The sequence below is a fragment of the Lepisma saccharinum genome (assembly GCF_977018435.1).
Source record: "Lepisma saccharinum chromosome 12 unlocalized genomic scaffold, izLepSacc3.1 SUPER_12_unloc_1, whole genome shotgun sequence".
NCBI classification, from domain to species: domain Eukaryota; kingdom Metazoa; phylum Arthropoda; class Insecta; order Zygentoma; family Lepismatidae; genus Lepisma; species Lepisma saccharinum.
Genome location: NW_028142891.1, coordinates 16,850,045 through 16,863,329, shown reverse-complemented (window position 1 = coordinate 16,863,329; position 13,285 = coordinate 16,850,045). Strand labels below are relative to the sequence as shown.

The following is a 13,285-nucleotide window of genomic DNA, read 5'->3' as shown; positions in this document are numbered from 1 at the left end:
AACATGTGTACTTCAATAGAATAGATCATCAAGAGTTACATAAGAAGGTTCACAAAACCTCCAAATACATTTCTCCCCCACCCCCCCAAGTTTCCCAGAATTCTCAACTTTTTCCCCAGAGTACTTGATACACAGTTAATTACTATTTTAAATTCATTTTACGATTCGTACAATGGCCTGTTCCATTCACACTCATAGCTACACTATCCTCGCCACCTTTATTATTATTATTATCATCAATAGTGATGGGACAGATTAATCGGTACTCTTATCGATTGGTAGAGGCATGCACATTTAGTTTTTGACGAAAACACGAAATGTGAAAGAACACATTGCAATGTTAATTTATCATGTTTCTGAAAGATGTAAGGTGCATTTTTCTACCCTGTTTGTCACGAAATAATTCAAAATGAAGTACAAAATGCGAAATAAACTCTTAGACACAAAATTTTGAGTTTATTTACCTACGTGACACTTTCTGAAGTCAGAATTATCCTGCGAGTAATGCAAAATTGATTAATTCTGCTGTAAATTTTCAAGAAGAAAAATGTACAGGAATAAACTTAATATTCTGGTAATGACATAAATGTGCTATTAGAAGGGATATGCATATCTTGAATAGTAAGTACAGCTTTTAAATCAAATGTGGGATTGTATTCACATATTTAAAACCAAACTGTCAATCTATATACTGCTTTTTCAAAGCTATAACAACGAAATTTTATTTTATTTACCGCTTTTGAACCTGAAATTGACTGGCTTTGTACCAAAATTTTGCTTTCTTATTTATCAAAAATATGTGCCTCTATCGATTGGTATTGGCCAATATAGGCATATCAGTGTATCAGTAAAATTACCGACGATTTTACCAATCTGATATATCTATAAATATCTTGTAACATAGTGTCATTTTGTTATATTAATTATGGATATAAACACATAATCTCCATGCATTGTGTTTTTAAAAAGTAAATTCCTAAATATGCAGTTTCCTCTGCATTGCAGTCATATTGTAACATACATTTTAAAGGAAGTCAATGAACCATTGAAATTCTTCAAGGGCCATTTGGAATTATATATCGGATCGACAGAATATCGGTTTTTTGGTATCGGACAAAATTTGATATTGGCCCATCCCTAATATACACAGTGTATGCAAACTGTCAGACATATTTACATTATTAATAAATTAGAAACTAATGAAACGGATAGAAATAAACTGGTGGGAATGATAGATAAACTCAAAAAGTTTTATCAGTACACTCCTTTTATCACAAGAAGAATGTCAAGACTATAATCGATAGATATCTTCCCACGTTCGGGTCACCATGCCGACACCCATGGTGGCTATTGCATTGTTTATCCAGGCTTTCAGTTCATCAATTTTCATTACTGTTGTAAGGTTCATCATCACTGTTCGTTGAGTTTTGAACGAACGCTTTCCGGGAAGATGGATTTGACTTGGTGGTCCGATTCCTTTGCCCGAAGGTCACCCAGCAAAACCCAGTCGTATTTTCTCTCTAGGGATATGTGGCAGACATTGTTTTCAGGCAAAAGTGTGACAAAAGGAGCACATGTGGAAGTTTACTGATACAGGACATAAAACTTTTTGAGTTTATCTATCATTGCCACCAGTTTATTTGTATCTTCAATAGTTTCTAATTTATTAATAATTGAAATGTGTGACACTTTGTGTACACCGTGTATATAAAGTGCCTGTTTTTTAGTACATTCTGTTATTATTTATGAATAAAAACATTATTCAATTCGTGGTTTTGTAATAAATGCACGTAAGAGAATTACTAACTTTTTCAATGAAACTTATTTGTAGAGGTTGTATTAATTTCAGTGGCCCCTGCTGCCATCCACTTGAGCATGATTTTCAACCCCAATACATTAACCAGAAAGCATTTGTCACAATTGTAAATGCCTCTATGACATTCAAAACTTCTTATGTCACGTGCCAGAAACATTCTTATTGAAAACTTCACAAAATACATCCAGCCGTGATGATGACTTCAAGGTGGAGTCGAAAGCTTCACAAACTTTTAGTGTTTTGTATCATGTTATTTGTGTGTTTTGTGATGTTTTTAGCAATAGTGTAAATGTGTCGTCGAATATTGCAATGAACTTTTGAGCAAAGACTTTTCCTATAAAATTCAATTACAGTAGAGCATCGATTATCCGAACGTCGGTCAACCGAACGACCGCTTAACCGAACTGTGTACTCGCTCACTTTCAGATATCTGTAATGAAAAAAGTACGTGACTTAGCTGCTCGTAAGCATGTAGGCTTGCTTAGACAGACCAAAATAAAGGATTTTTTTAAACGTTAATTTTGTGTACTGTGTGTATTGTTCATGCAAAATGCGTATGTAATATGTACATATTTTTGTTTAATAAACTGTACCACATACTATATATTCCTACTAAAGTTGCCTTTGTACGTTACTTTGTAATACATACTTAAAGAGATGCCTGTTTTTATGAATAAATTTACTGTACAGTACTTCTTTTTGGCAAATAAACATGTACAGTTCGATTATCGGAACAAACCAGTTTTCCGAACACCCATGTCCCCCAATTACTTCGGATAATCGACGCTCTACTGTAGTTCAAACCCTTCATAACGGTACATGGTTACGTACCAATATAAACAAATATAGGTAAAAAGATAGTAACATTTTATAACATGATTACTAAAAATCTGCATTTTGGTGCAAAGACACTTTTCACTGGTTCAAAATTTGTAAAAAAAAATTAAAAAATTCTTGTCTACAGAGAAAAATTCACGCAGAATGCACGCATAATTCCCAGAGCCAATAACGGTATAGTGATAGATTTGGATAACTTGTAACAAATCTTGTGGTACGGAAGGGCTTAGAGTAATATGCATATATAGCTCTCGGACCAACAAATGGGGTATTTGTCACTTTAAGTACATTTTACTACAGTCTCATACTTTAAAAGGTCTCCTCAGGTGAAATGGAGCCTCTAGTTGATAAAACTTGCAAATTAGTAAGACAAGTACTTGCTTAAAAAACTTTATTTTAAAAATTTGTGCAGACTGTACATGTTTGACTAGTGAAATCACCATTTTGTATTTTCGTGAAGAGAGGTTAAGTATTTTCTACCCGTTTCTTGTAAGTGGAAGCTGGTTGGCATTTTGATATCTTGAAAAGATGCAGATTGAATATTGTTTTTGAAGAAACATTCATTCTTCGAAGTTAAATATGAAGACTTCTTCCATTCTGTGCGCCTGAAATGGCCAAAGTACAACAAATTATTTTGAGTTGGTAAGGTAAGTTAAAGTTCCCTGGGTAGGGCCCCACATATTCTCGATCTTGGCCATTTTGGAGGTGATTTGATCAGCACCAAGGCTCCTGCCACCTCCCCCCACCCCCCAGGGCACCCATTGATTTGAGGCTGAGTGAGCTCCAGTGCTTTATGCAGGGACAAGGTAAGGAAAATTCCAACCATAGATCACCCACCTTGGGAATCAAACACAGATCTCCCACGTGGCAGTCAGATGCCCTACCGACTAGACTACCATGGTAAGCCTTAGCAATTTGTGACATCGTCCACAAGAAATAACTACAAAAGAATATTTGTGTTAAAAACTTGCAACGCTGATACTTATTTGACATTTAAGTGCTACATGTGACCACTTTCGCTCGCTCAAACTCATTTGAGTCTCCCTCCCTCGAGCGTATCTCAAAGTTAGTGGAATGACTGGCAACATCCCGTATTTCAGAGCCTAATAAGCAGCACTGTCAACCTCAAACCAATACATGGAAGGAAATCACTCCATGCATTCTAAATCATAATTCCGTATATTATTATGTACGACTCAAATACAATATACGTGGGTCGTTCAATATATAAGTTTCCGTATGCTGTAAAAAAAATATTTTTAACCTTTTGAGTCCCAAGGCCATTTTCACATGTAAGCCTCTCTGTCCCGAGCCGGTTTTGAGCAAAATGCAGAGTTTCAATTAAATGAGTGTAGATCGGAGACTAATTGCCCTAGAGAGATGAGTGATATACCGTTGTACGCGGAATGAACCAGAGATTCAGACTATATGAAATTTATGCAAATTCGGCGTATATGTGGCGGGGGAGAGGGGGCTAACTCTCAAAATTCCAAAATTTCTGGAAAAAAAATTTGGTTCCCCCACCCTCCCCCAAGAAAAAAGTACATCAGTGTCGACATGCACATGGAAATGATCGCTGACATGTAAGGAACACAAAAATATATGCATTATTATCATATGACCAATGTAACTTGAGTTGTACCCCCAAAAGGAATGGTCGGCACACCACTGATTCAAGCTTCAAAATGCAGCGGTACCTTGAAATGACTTTAGCTCGGAGACTATTTGCCCTGGTGATATGAACGATATACCGTTGTACGCAGAATGAATCACAGATTCAGACGATATATAATTTATGCACATTCGGCGTATATATGGAGGGGGAAAGGGGGGAAATCCCCTCAAAAAAAAATTCTTAAAAAAAATGGTGTTCTTGCTAGTTCCAAAAAGAGACTGTGCTTCCACTCCATGAATGTTCTCTTGAATTCGGGAGTGAAATGATGGACAAATGTCTCATCCCCTGTCACAATGCGCATGAGCAATGCATTGCCATCTTGCTGCTTTCGCATTAAACCTTCAAGGCTGCAGTCCCTTCTCATCAGTCGATTATCGCGACTCAGTTGATGAGGAACCCAACGTGCACACACTTACAACTTGCACCAAAGCCTAAACATTTGCACTGTCATTACGGAATCACCATAAACAGCAACAAGTTTCGTATGAATGTCACTAGGAGGTAAGCCATTCGCCCATTCATATCAAATGACAGAACGAACTACAGTCAACTCTCGATTCAACGACCTTTCACAGTTCCCGGGAAAAGGGTCGTTATTGGAATTTGCACCAATTTTCAGCTTAAACGGAGCTCAAACGGACACAAAGATGCCTAGGAGATGGTAACACCATTTATCCTGGTAGTTATACAACCTGTTATGCACAGGGTGCATGTTGTGAGAAGGAAAATAGAACATGAAAAAGTTTTCACAAACGAGAATTTAAAATAATGTTACTTTGTTTCAATTGTGCACAGTCGTTGCTTTTCCAGGAAATTCTTACAATTCTAGTTCATGAGAACCCGGTTTGCACAGAGACCAATGGAAAGGAAAACAATCTCTCGCTTATTGCAAGCGAAACTCGAAGAATCTTGACACCAGTCAGACTGGTGCCAGCAAACGTCTGGAGATAATCGGGCAGAATGAATGTTGGATTTTATACGGGTTTACTGGAGCATTTTCTGTTACAAGATTAACTGGTAAGATTAGATCTCTCGGGAGAAACAACACAACCTCTCTAGGTACCAGACAAAAAAAAAAAAAAATAAAGGCACTTTTCTTTGCTTCAACCAACTTCATTCACCCTCCTTCCCCATTCAAGGGAGCAGTCCAAACTCCTTCCTTGACTTGCATTGTAATCCAGCGTGAAAAAGGAAACGTGCAACTTGCGATCTGTTTTCACCCAATGCGTATTCTAAAGTCGTTTTCACGTTCAGAAGACACAACGGCGCTTATGGAGAAACCGCACAGTGTTGCCAATACAGCACTAGCTCATGTCGCCCGGAAATGATGACCTTCCTTTACATATTCTGTATATATAATGATAATTATATGTAATAATTAATATTAATATTATACTGTGAACGTTACAGTTACCCTTTTTACTATGATCCATTGCGATCACTACACACGCGAGTGTAATGCACGAATATGACACTTCAGAAATCACTTAAAAAAGTAAAAATTACTGAGCGCTCACACAACTGAAAACACTTTTTCGAGAGAGGAAAAAAGTCTAAACAGACCAAAGCAGATCTCTCACTCAAGTAAGGGGAACCTGGCACATGGGTTAGATTCAAGTTGCAATCCAAACAAACAAATGAATTATGGCCCACTTGAACTGATAAGATGTGAATGACTCAAGCAAGGCATGTCATATTTCTATCTTGAAGCCCCATATTTTGTCACGTGTTGGAAAGCCTTTCAAAGTTAATATGGTGTCTATGAATTTATGTGTAGGTTGGAAACTGAAAGGTGATCTTCATTTCAGTATAAATGTCGACAGTAATGTAAACAAAAACAACGTGTATTTGCCACTGCACTAATGTTTGCTCACAACAGCAGCATTGGAAATAATTGTCAATTATTAAATTTAAGTAATTTCAATTCTATTATAACAAACTGCATGAAGTTCATATTTTTACTGAATGGAAATAAAATAACAACTCGAAAACTTGGTGGTGATTAGCCGGAATGCTGCGGTGAGTCAGCTCAAGATGGCCAGACAACGTCTCCTTACTTCGCGCGCGGTTCGGGTTAAAAAGAAACTCAAAATGCATGGAAGTAATATTTCTGGGAACCTTTGAGTGGTTATAAAAAATAATTTCATTATTTTCTCCACAACTTTGTCGCTGAAAGTTTTTACTCGGAATTACAGAACAAAAAATGGCCAGCGACGACATTTTCTACTGCACGAATATAAAAAATCTCCACATACTTTATTTGAATATTTTTTAATGCAAATATGTTTTACAGTATTGATAAATTCTGAGTACCAACGTCACCTATAACAATTAAAAAACAGTGTCAATTTTTTTAATAATGAATGCTTCAATTTTACGGCATGTTTCAACGTTAGGAATGAAAACAATGTAAAAATTGTGTTTTCACAGAAAATTTGCGTTTTTAATTTATCTAAAATTATGTAAGCAAGTTACCAGTTTTTTGTGTTCACCATCGTATTCTCTACAAAATTTCCTGCAGAACTGCAGGTACCGATTTTACTTAAGCTAAATTTGTAAATCCAGAAATTTCACAACAGCGCTCTTGTATTTCCCATAAGAGCCCATTGTGTCTTCTGAACGTGAAAACGACTCTAGGACACGTCATTAAACAGCATGGCAGTTATTTGGTTTTGGAATTCAATTTCACTTTAAACTGTATATTTAGTCCCGATTAGCCCATCAGCATAAAATGAACTGAAAACAAGCTTTATGAAACTGCGCATTTTCACATATCAAAATGGTAGATCATTATTTAATCTCACGTTAATCGACGATTTAATGTTGGATTTAGGAGTATTCTCGATGTCAAACACCCACCCCTCCAAACGTTTTCCCCTTGAATACTGTCTTTTTAGTCGGTCTCAGCGACCATTCCTACATTGAACTCTTTTTTTTTTTTTTCTCCACATGAATGGTTCTGAAGAAAAGCGGATGCAAATTAAATTTACAGATTTGCTTATCAGAAGACGCAGAACATGAAGTTATTTTAACTCTTGTTTTATTTTCTGGAGATCGAATTTCGTTATCGTCAAATCAAAACAGCTTTGTGAGACTCAAAACAATAACTTTTTCCTTCACGCTGGATGAGTCATTGCTGTTATCGGCAAGGTGGCGGAAGAGAAAAATCCAAGCATTTTAAACATAACACAACTGTCGAAGACGGAACTTTTAACAGCAGTGTAAAGAAGAAAGAAATGACCCTTGCTTTACGTTTTACCATGCAACAGACAATAATACGGGCAATATTTCCTATGCAGTCAACAGCATTAAAAAATTATTTTCCTGTAGTTTACGGTTATTACAAGCATAAGAAAACAGTTTTTTCTTTGTGACGTTTCAGGAGAACACACGCTCCTTTCATCAGACATTTATTTTCATTTTGACTAAAGATACAGTTATAACAATGGTTAGTAATTTTTAAACAAAAAGAATCTGTTATATAATGGATGTTGTCAATGGTACATTGCTGTAATATAGCAACTTAACTGTGAAAAAAGCAGTCTTTTTTTTTTTTTTTTTTTAAATTATGAATGCCAAATATCATCAGGTAATTCAAATTCATCATTGTTTTCACAAAGTCTCTTGATGTTTTCTGTTACATTAAATTTTAAAGATGGTGGCTTACTCCATTTGTGAAAAAGAAAACTCCACACTGGATCTATGTTACCATTTTCATTATTTAATTTATTCCAGTGTTCTTCTGCAATGAACGAGGCTTCCCAGACATTCAACTCTGTGTTTCCCGTTAATCTTTTTAAAACCCTTCTCTTTTTAATCAAATGCTTCTCTTCGATGATATGAGTTGACAAACCTGTTCTTGGGTTTAGATTTATAATGTCCAAATCATGTTCGTGCCATCTTATTGCCATTTTCCTTGCTGTTTGTCCCACATAGTCTTTTGAACATGAACAACTTATATTATATATTCCTGTGGTTTCCACATCTGGTAGCGAGTTTCTCATTTTGAATTCATTAAATGTACATTCCAAACTTCTTGGTGATTTAAAAACAATTTTGAAATTAAAACTTCTAAAAATTTTTGCACAATTTTATGTGAGAATCCCTTGTGGAATGGAATGCACACAAATTTCTTTTCAACAGATTTTTCATCTTTGTCTGTATTTCTCTTTTCCTTTAGTTTTCTTGCAACTTGTTTTTTGATTTGGTTTATTCTGTTAGTGTGAAAGCCATTTTCTTTTGCTATATTAAAGAGCCTTTCTTCTTCATTTTTGATATCCTCATTATTAGAACATAGTCTTTGTGCTCTCAGGAAAAAATTTAAAAATATGTTATCCATTGTTATACGCGAATGTTCTGATTTGGCATGGATGTATTTTTCCCCCGCTAATTTTTTTCTATGGACTGATGTTTGAATTGTTGAGTCAGTTGTCTTAATTTGCAGATCAAGGAAAGAAATTACATTGTTATTCATGGGTTCGCAAGTGAATTTTATGCGACGATGTGATTCATTTAACGATTTAAATACGTCCATGATGGTGTTCTCATTTTTAGCAATAATTAGCACATCATCTACATATCTGATGTAGAGAATGATATCCGCACCTATCTCATTAACAATTGGAGATTCTATGTAATGAAGGAAAATGCTGGAGATGATTCCGGATACTGGGTTTCCCATTGATAGACCATTATTTTGCTGATAGATTTTGCCATCAAATATAAAGTAATTGTAATTTGCACATACAGTAAACCATCGAACCATTTCCCATGATTCTACTGGGTTAACCTTCATCTCAATAAGCCATCTGTGTAATGCATCTGTGGCACCTTCTATTGGGACACTAGGATATAAAATTTCAACATCAAAACTTGCAATATGATACTCACTATTCCAAACAATATTTTTTAGTTTCTGTTTCACTTCATATGCATTTTTAACACTGAATGGTGTTTGTTGTTTAATTATAGCAAGTCTTTCAACTAAATATTTGGATAGTTTGTATGCAGGATGTGTGAAAGTTGCAATGTTTTTGTCCCACAAAATGAAAATAAATGTCTGATGAAAGGAGCGTGTGTTCTCCTGAAACGTCACAAAGAAAAAACTGTTTTCTTATGCTTGTAATAACCGTAAACTACAGGAAAATAATTGTATCATGCAAGCAATGCGTACATACAAGAAAAACTAGCATTAAAAAAACAACAAAAAAATGAATTCTGCAATTATCAACATTGCGGTGCACACCAGTGGTGGAGAATGAGCTGGAGAAAGGGAGTTGGGTCACTTTTTTTTTTACTTGGTTTTTGTTCGTTTCAAGAATATATCCAGAACTGGTTGCCCCTTTTTAGACGTCAAAGGAAAGAAGAGGGGTGGGTCCTTTTCCACCCACACCTGTAATCAGCCCGCATCAGCAAGAAAATCGTGGCTGAAACAATCTGCATCGCACCCCCCCCCCCACACACACACCCACATTTGCTGACAGGAAAAGAGGGAGAAGTCAGTCAGCCAACGGAACACTTTTTTGGCAGATATTATGACATCGACACAATTAGGAAAACGTTTGAAGTGGGAAACGGGAGTTATGATGCACGTAAGATCGAAGTAAACTTTTGTGGAAGCCTGGATGACAACGCATTAAGCGGGTTGAAGATCTTTAGTTCACCTATGTGGTTTTGATTATCTCTAAAAGTTTCGCTTTTTATGAAGTGTTGCAGGGAACAAAGAACACGTTTTGAATGAAAGTGGTTACCGAAAGTTGTCGTCTACAAGGCCGAGAGTTGCTCACTCACGGGAACCTGCTGAACTCTAGGTCAGAGCTGGACAGATGGGCCACACTTCCAGGCACCACACATCTATATTTTCAAACATTCCTGCGATCTTATCTCTCAAGGTGGTGTATTTATCGATGAAAGAGCTTGACCTGCCATATACATTGGCAAAGACTGCAAGTCCAGCAGTCATTTTGGGCTTCTCCCCCCCCTCCCCCGTGAGTTTTCAGCAGTTCTTAGGACAAGGAAACAAGTAAAGTCGATTTAAAATAACATCCAAGCACATTCGATCTTCTTTTCTCGCGTATCCAAGAGCAAGCGTGGCAAAACAAGCCTGGCGCGTTGGGAAGCGACCGTCAGGTGCGGGGTAACATTGGTGCACTTGAGGGAGGGGAGGGCAGAGGTCAAGTGCTATTGGATATCACTCAAGCATGGTGTGGTGGTGTCTATTTTTAGTTCAGACCCAATTGTGAGCGGTAGAGGAAAAAACAACGCATTTTTCGGCCGATTTCCTTAAATTTTTCAACTTTTTTTTCCAAATTTTTCTAATTTTTTCTAAATTTTTCTAAATTTTTCATGGAAAAATTTTTCACGGTTCCCGGGAAAAGGGTTGTTACTTCGAGAGGGTCGTTATACCCGGGGTCGTAGAATCGAGAGTTGACTGTACTTCTTTACTCCAGCTTTCCAACACACGTGCACCATCCATGCTTCTGAACTCCTTATGATGCGAGCCCGCATTTTCCGAACAAGCATTTACTTTTCGCCCTTGAGCGCATGTGCCTTCACGTCTGATAACGAATCGATTGTTGTTCCTTGTAGACGAAGGATGACGTTTGTCAACTACGTGCTTCTTTTTAATGGCATTGCTTTATACAATATTTTATAGCACAGGGAAACTTACATATTAAACGTCCCTAGTATATGAAAGGGTGCAATATCTCCAGACCGAAATGTAAAATTGAACCTCCGGATATGCATGCTGACAGATCTGCCTAAGCAATTTAAAGTATCGTATCATAGTGCAACAAGTACGTGTACACCATTGTTCACTCGCTGAAAAGGATAATCATATTCTGCGAAATAATAAAATGCAGTTATAACATTCAATCGAACATCATCCTAATGTGACAATAATCGTAGAAGCATAAAATGTCAGCTTAGGTACTTTCAGCCCATAATCATCTATTTCATTTTGACTTATCATTATGTATTGTAAGATACACAAAACCGCATTTTAACATCAAGATGATGACTATGTTTACTTAAGTTTCAATTTCACTGAGTCTTTCACTTCAAGATCCATATTTGAGGGCCCTCTACCACAGACAAATGGCGGAAATACGAGGAGTTACCCCAAAAAAAAAACCCCGAATCATAATGTTGCGCGGATTACCAATGTAGTTACGGCTTGTGCCGCTAGGTGTCATTAGTATGGGATATCTTGCATCAATCTGCAAGTTGGCATTATTCTGTGCTGAGCGGTTCGTTCGTAGTGTTGCATTGTTTGTGGTGTTGCGGCAAGAGTCTGTTGATTTTTCAGTGATTGTTGAGATGGCGGACCACAAGGAGCAAAGGACCTGCGTTAAATGTTGTTTCTTGTTGGGAAAAGTGGCTGCAGAGACCGTTGTTATGCTTCACCAAGCTTTTAATGAAGCTGCTTTGGGAAAGGCACAAGTCTACGATTGGTTTTCCCGGTTCAAAAATGGCGACATGTCAACTGAAGACTTGCCAAGGCCTGGCTGTCCTTTGACAGGCAGAAATGAAGAAAACATTGGAAAAGTTTGAGATGTCATTAATGAAGATCGTCGAAAGACCATCGAGCAAATTTCTGAAGAAGTGGAGTTGTCCTGGAGTACCTGCCAGCACATTTTAACTGACGATTTGAAGATGAGACGGGTGTCTGCTAAATTTGTGTCTCGCTTGCTGTCAGAGGAGCAGAGAAAGAATCGAGTGAATGTTTGTCACAACTTGAAGGCTGAACTGTACAAGACCCAAATTTTATCAAACGAATTGTGACTGGGGATGAGTCCTGGTGCTAATGGTACGATCCTGAATCAAATCAAACATCCAGCCAGTAGAAGTCTCCAAGTTCACCATGTTCCAAGAAAGCACGTCAAGTTCGATCCAATGTGAAAACAATGTTGATTTGTTTCTTTCATGTGAATGGGATTGTCCACAGGGAATTTGTTCCCCAAGGACAAGGAGCGAACCAGCAATTTTACCTGAATGTCTTGAGAAAATTGCGTGAAAGTGTGCAACGGAAACGTCCATAACTGTGGAGAAGTGGAATGTGGTTACTGCACCATGGCAAACGCCCCAGCCCACATGGCCATGTCAGTGCAACAGTTCTTGGCAAAGAACAACATGGTGCTTGTGCCCCATCCACTGTACTCGCCCGATTTAGCACCCTGTGACTTTGTTTTGTTCCCGCGGATGAAGAGGAATGTGAAAGGGAAGCGATTCCATGACATCAAAGACATTACCTACAAAACCTTGAAGAGTATTGCGCCAAAGGAGTTTCGAAACTGTATTCAACAGTGGGAAAAATGTTGGGACAATTGCATTAAAGCACATGGGCAATACTTTGAAGGTGACTAGAGTAGACATGCTTACCTGAATGTACCTACAACATGTACATGTACGGTCAAAATAAAACAAGGTGACAAAATTCAGCTTTTTTTTTTTTTTTTGTACCTCCTCAAATGTGTACTAATAGGCTTCGAGGATATTCTGCTAATTCAAGCTTTTTTCACTCGAGCGTGAAGACATGTCCATTCTGTATGGCATTTAGTGTTGCTCATGTGAACTATCGAGCACTTGAATGAAAAGCTCTCATTGCAGAACTCTATTTGACATAACTGTTTGACCTTGTTATGAAATTCAGTAATTTAAGTAAATGTTGAGTTATATTAGGCTGATGCATAAGTTCGTAGCATTTTTTTCAGTGGCAATAAGTATTATTTGACATTAATTAGAGATGAACAAAAGACATAAATTAATCAGTAATATATTTTCCTTCATTGTCTATGACATTAAAACACAAACCAAACACAAAGGCTACAAACTAATGCATCAACCAATACATTATGTTTTTAATTATGTCAAGATGCAAACTAGTATGTTATTGATTATTCAAGCATGTTGAACTGAAAGTGGTTAGCTTAAATTTGGACCAATAATTCTGAAAT

At 37.1% G+C, this 13,285-nt stretch overlaps 1 protein-coding gene across 1 annotated transcript in view; it reads right to left on the bottom strand.

Moving 5' to 3' along the window:
- The window catches only part of IntS6 (integrator complex subunit 6), a 116,358-nt gene that overhangs the window by 6,042 nt on the left and 97,031 nt on the right, over positions 1-13,285 (bottom strand). The window lies entirely within an intron of this gene.